The sequence below is a fragment of the Nicotiana tabacum genome, chromosome 5 (assembly GCF_000715075.1).
Source record: "Nicotiana tabacum cultivar K326 chromosome 5, ASM71507v2, whole genome shotgun sequence".
Taxonomy (NCBI): Eukaryota; Viridiplantae; Streptophyta; class Magnoliopsida; order Solanales; family Solanaceae; genus Nicotiana; species Nicotiana tabacum.
This window is the reverse complement of record NC_134084.1, coordinates 2,165,695-2,172,160: the sequence shown is the minus strand read 5'-3', so window position 1 is coordinate 2,172,160 and position 6,466 is coordinate 2,165,695.

Here is a 6,466-nt window from a genome sequence, read left to right as displayed (position 1 = left end):
CAGGTTCGAAAGTTAAGGTCAAAGGATATAGCTTCAGTGAAAGTGTAGTGGAGAGGTCAGCCCGTAGAGAACGCTACTTGGGAGACCGAGCAGGAGATGCGGAGCATATATCCTCACCTATTTGAGGCTTCAGGTATGTTTCTTGACTCGTTCGAGGATGAACGTTTATTTAAGTTGGGGAGGATGTGACGACCCGGTCGGTCGTCTCATGAGTTACCGCTCCGTTTCCCCCATTTCTACTTCATTATGCTTCGTTATCCGTATTTTTTTGTGGTCGAGTTGGTTGGTTTGTGTTCGGAGTGGTTTTGGTAGGAAATGAGACACTTAGTCTCTTTTAAGAAGGGTTAAGTTGGAAAAGTCAACCGGATGTTGACTTATGTGTTGGGGGCTCAGATGAGAGTTCTGATGATTCGGTTAGCTTCGGGAGGTAAATTATGGCTTAGGAGTGTGATCGGAATTGGTTTTGGAGGTCCGGTGTAGAATTAGGCTTGAATTGGTGAAGTTAGTATTTTGGCGATCTCCGGCCGATAGGTAAGATTTTGATCCGAGGGTCGGAATGGAATTCCGAGAGTTGCTGTAGCTTCATTATGTCATTTGGGATGTGTGTGCAAAATTTCAGGTCATTCGGACGATTTTTGATCGAAAGCGTGTTTCGGAAGTTTTTAGAAAACTTAGGCTTGAATTCGATGAGTTTTGGGAAATTTGATGTTGTTTGAGGTGTTTTGATGATTGGAACTAGTTCGAAGAAGGTATTGGGTCATGTTGGTGCTTTTGGTTGAGATCCCGGGGGCCTCGGGGTGATTTTGGATGGCTAACGAGAAGTTTTGGAACTTGAGTGATTGCAGATTTTCTGCTACTTCTAGTGTTTTTGCACATGCGGTTTGGGGACCGCAGGTGCGGTCTCGCAGATACGTTGTTTGGGTCGTAGAAGCGGAAGGCTGAGGGAGGCCTGGTATCGCAAATGTGGAAAAGGAACTGCACCTGCGAAGCCGCAGATGCGGCGAGCGGACCGTAGATGCGGTGTGGATCCGTAAGTGAAATTTCGCAGATGCGGAGAAATGACAGCAAAAGCGGTACCGCAGAAGCGACTATCGGACCGCAGATGCGGTTACGTCTGGGGCAGAAGGTATATATGTTTCTTCTTCGCGGTTTTTGAAGGGTTTATTCATTTCAACTTCGGACTTAGAATTTTTGGGCGATTCTGAAGAGAGATTTCAAGAGAACTTCGATAAGGTAAGGATTTTGGACCTAAAACACACTTCTATGGTAATATTTCATGGATTGGGACTGAAATTTAAGAGATTAAAGGAATAAAAATGGAGATTTAGGGCTTGAGTTTAAGAGGGCTTAAATTAAGGATTTGAGGGGTCAATTGACTCTGATTCTTGTGTTTTTGATATGTATGAACTCGTGGGGAAACGAGGAATCTAATAATGTGAAAAGTTTTGAGTTTCGAGAAGTGGGCCCGGGGCTCGGGTTTTGCTAATTTCGGGATTTTTTGATATTTTCCGAATGTTTTCGCTTGGGCTTTGTTCCCTTAGCATATTGTGACGTATTCGTTCTGATTTTGGATAGATTCGACGCACGTGGAGGGAGATTTGAGGGGCAAAGGCATTGCGAGCTAGAGTTGTAGCCGGCTCGAGGTGAGTAATGATTGTAAATGATGTCCTGAGGGTTTGAAACCCCAAATTTGCACATCGTAGTGTTATATTGAGGTGAGACACGCGCTGGATGATGAGCGTGGGGTCTTTTACTACTGGGGATTGTGACTTGGTCCGTCCCGATTGATGATTTTACCACGTATTTGACTAAAATCTATTTGTTATCATCATGATTTGGGTTGTTTGCTATATTTGGGCTTCGTGCCAACTATTTTAACCCTTCGAGGATTTTTATCACTATTTCCTCACTACTTTGACTTATTATTTGAACTCAGTCCTATTGATATCTACTGTTTTACAAACTCAACCACTTTTACTCAGATTTGAAACTTATATGATATTTCTAAATGATGTTTTGGGCTGAGAACTACTGTTTTACTAATGCCCGAGGGGTTTGTGATGATTTTCGGACTGAGTGAGGCCGAAGGCCATATGTGAGGATATGCTAAGTGATATGAGGCCGAGGGCCTAAGATACTTTATATGCCACAAGGTGGCTTGAGTGATGTGAGGCCGAGTGCCGAGAAATGATGCCACGAGGTGGCTTAATATAGCGCTTGGGCCGTAAGGGGCCCCTCCGGAGTATGCACACCCACAGTGAGCGCGGGTACCCATTATGCTTTGAGAGTGAGCCTGAGAGGCTGATACTGTACTGAGAGTGAGCCCGAGGGGCTGATACTGTTCTGAGTGATTGATACTGTGCCCGAGGGGCGGATTTCTACTTGTTATTTACCTGTTAAATTACCTGTTTTACTTGTTTTAAAAGGGATTTTATTTGATTTCTTCACTGATTTACTGCCTTAAGTGATTTTACTGCTTGATATGGAATTGCTTTGTGCCTTTACGTGTTTTCATACTTTCAGCCATTATTTATAATTATTACTCACTGGGTCGAAGTACTCACATTACTCCCTGCACCATGTGTGCAGATTCAGGCATCGCAGAGTCTGCTCCTGAGTGTTGATTCTCTTAGTCCAGGCAGTGATTCGGAGACTACGAGGTAGTTGTTGGCGTCCGCAGCCCCGTGCCTCCCTTATCTTATCATTTTCATGTTCTTAGAACTATTGTATCGGATTTAATGTTCAGTAGACTTGTATCCGAATTTCTTAGTTGCTCATGACTTGTGACACCCCGGTTTGGGCTGTGTCGGAATGGTTCTTACTGATGTTATCGTTAATTCCGCAAATTATGGATATTATATCATGCTTTAGAACTATTTATGATATTTAACTATTTAAAAGAGGTGTTCTGTTTGGTCTGGCTGGCCTTATCTTTACGAGAGGCGCCATCACGACTGGGTTCAGGAATTGGGTCGTGACAATTAGCGTATAAAGGGAGGGGAAAGTGGGAAGGGATAGAAAGAAAATTGGTGGAAGAAGTAGAAGATCGGAAATTTTAATGGGATGGGGGAAGAGAATGCGATGTATCAAAGTAGAGAGAGAATGAAAATAGTTGTAACTGATTAGCGTAGTTGGTGGCTTAGGGCTAGGAGGTAACCAAAATTAAATATTTTGTTATAAACCTTAAAAGGTATCTATAGAATATAATTTTTTTAAATAGTATTTAAAATAAATAAGGTGTTAACCTTTGCTATAGGAGGTAAAAATTCCTTAAAAGAAAATGGACTTTGATAGCCGTAAAAGCTTAAGTAAAGGATTTTGGAGAGGAACAATCAAGAAGCCAAGGAATCTTAATTACTTACTGATTCTTTTAGGTATTTGCTTGAACTCTTATTCTACGTTGTTGATATATAGTCTATATTATAATTATGCTATGTTCATGATATTGAAAATTAATACCAATGAGAGATTCATGGGTAGAATTTAAAAGACGATATTGGCACTCTATATAGAGCGTTGCAATTGAATTGGATGCTCATGAACAAAATCAGATTTATATTCTACATAAGCTAATTGATGGATTAGTCGAGCAAGAAAAAAAACAGATTATAATCCAGAATTATGGTGATATCAAGGAAAAACTTATTTCTAACAAGTTTTTAAGAAGTTACAATATGAGAACTTATTATTACTAATCCTGCAAGTTTTCTGTAAGATTTAGTAAAAGAGTAGTACAAAGATTTTAAGATTTGAAAGAGTAAATTAGCGATGGATAGTTTTTTTAGAAAAAAAATAATGATACGTAGTCTAATGAATTCAATTGAATGAAACCAAGGTGTTGGTTATAACTTAAAAATTCTACTGAAAGTGAAATAGATTATAGAGTTCACCAGTGGTAACACTAGACTTATACTGATTTATAGATTGCACACAAATTGAGCATTTGGATTGATAAGAAGTCGAGCTCTGGTTAGTTGGCAATAAGAGGTCTTATCACAATTTGTGTTTTCATAACCTGTATGGTTTATATATAATTTTGACAATAAATATATTATTGATGCTTTGAAATTACATGTAGGACAAGTCATTTACTTGATATGGTACCGAACGGTTTACTTGAGATGTTTACCAGTTAATCTAAATGTTTTTACCATTACTAAATATGTTTTACCGTTACTTAAAATGTTAATGTTATTCGATTTATTCCCATTGTTACTAGACATATTTTACTGTTACTTGAGACATGATTACCGTTACCAAAATAAAATTAAAAGATTTGAGAATAAATGATATGCCCTTTATTATTTTGAAAATGCTTTTGTACGAGCATTTACCGTTTACAAGAAAGAGTATAAATGGGAGAAGACTTTGAAGGATCCCGTAGCTAAGGGCGGGTTCGTTAGACCTGATGCACCTTGTATTTACAGATTACCGATTACAGTTATAGCCCTTGTGTAACGACCCGACCCATCGTTTTGAATAGTACAACCCTGTTTTCCCATTTACTACTAAATTCATGCTTTACAGTTGTTATAGGACTCGCCGAGATAATTGGTTCAGGTCCGGTGAAGTTTTAAAATGAATTGAGACACTTAGTCTCCAAGAAGAAAGCTTAAGTTGAATAATTTGACCGGAAGTTGGAATATGTGTAAACGACCCCGGAATGGATTTTTAATGATTCCAATAGCTCTGTATGGTGATTTTGGGATTTGGAGTGTGTCCGTATATTCTTTTTAAGTCTGTAGCTAAATTAGGCTTGAAATGGAGAAAGTTTGAAAAAAATTTAGAAATGGCGAAAGTTTGAAAAAAAATTAAAGTTGGAATACTATAATAAGAAATTTTCGAATTGAGAGTTTTTTTAAGGGAAAGAAGCACTGAAGCTTCTAGATATTCCTATTATTATTATTATTATTATTATTATTATTATTATTATTATTATTATTATTATTATTATTATTATTATTATTATTATTATTATTATCTTATTCTTTGATTTTTAGTAAGAGAAAAAAATAATTAAAAATTTGGGACAGAAGGTAGTGTTCAGACCAAATTGGATTCTTCTTTTGGTCTCCTTATCTTTTTGATTTTCAAGATTCATTTAGATTTCAGAAAAATTAGAAAATAAAAATACGACAATGTGACGACCCAAAGGGTCATCACCTGTTTTCTTACCTATTATGTGCTTCGGAGGCCTTGAAAACCTCATTTAGAGTCGCTTCGATTTGCGTGCGCAGTCTGGGCGCGTAGCTGGAAAGCTTAAATATGAAATTCTATGAAAAATGTTAAGTCTTGACTTTAAAATGAATAAATTTGACTTCGGTCAATATTTTAGGCAAACGGATACAGACCCGTGATTTGACGGCCCCGGAGGGTCTGTAGGAAAATATGGGACTTGGGCATATACCTGGAATCGGAATCCTAGGTCCCTAGTCTGAGAAATGAATTTTTAAGTGAAGTTGTTTTCAGAAATTGTTTAAGGAAATTTGAAGTGAAAACTGATTAGAAAGCAATGGTATCGGGCCTGTATTTTGGTTTCGGCGTCCCGTATAGGTCTTATATATGACTTGAGTCATTCCTGTGAAATTTGGTTAAAAACGAACGTCGTTTGACGTGATCCAGACCTTAATTGAGAAATTTGATGTGTAAAAGAGTTTTGAGAAATTTTATTGATCTCGAGTTTTAATTCGATGCTCGTGATGTTATTTTGGTCATTTGAGTACACAAATATGTCCGTAGGATGTTTTTGAGGTTTTGTGTATACTTGGGTTGGAGTTTCGAGGGCTCGGGTGAGTTTCGAGTGGGCTCCGGAATGCCTTAGGCTTAGAAAGTCAGATGTTGCAGGTTCAGGAAGTTGTAGTCTCTGAACCCTCTAGTGCGGTCCGCGAGAAATCGCGTGCCACCGCAGAGGGGCCAGCGCGGCCGCGATCGCCTTTGTGCGGTCCGTGGTGGAGGCTGTGCGGCCGCAGTCGCCTTTGTGCGGTCCGCCCAGGGTAATGAACTGCAGGTCTTCAGGGAGGGGCCAGCGCGGCCGCGGTCGCCTTTGTGCGGTCCGCATTGGAGGCTGTGCGGCGGCGGTCCATTTGATGCGGTCCGCACTAGGGGTCTAAGAGGAGTATAAATAAACAGGAATTTTAGTTATTTTTCCCTTTTTCAAAACCCCAAAACATAAGAGAGGATTTTTCAAACAATCTTTCTTCTCCAAAACGTTGGTAAGTGATTTCTAACTCATTGTCTTCACTCCTTAACATCTTTTAACATGATTTCAACTTCAAATCAAAGATTTTCATAGGGAAAATTGGGTGTTTTGGGTAGAACCTAGGTTTTCTACAATTGGGGATTTGGACCTCAATTTGAGGTCCGATTTCAAAAACAAATTATATATTTGAATTCGTGGGGGAATGAGTAATCGGGTTTTGGTCCGAACTTCGGGTTTCGACCACGTGGACCCGAGGGTGATTTCTGA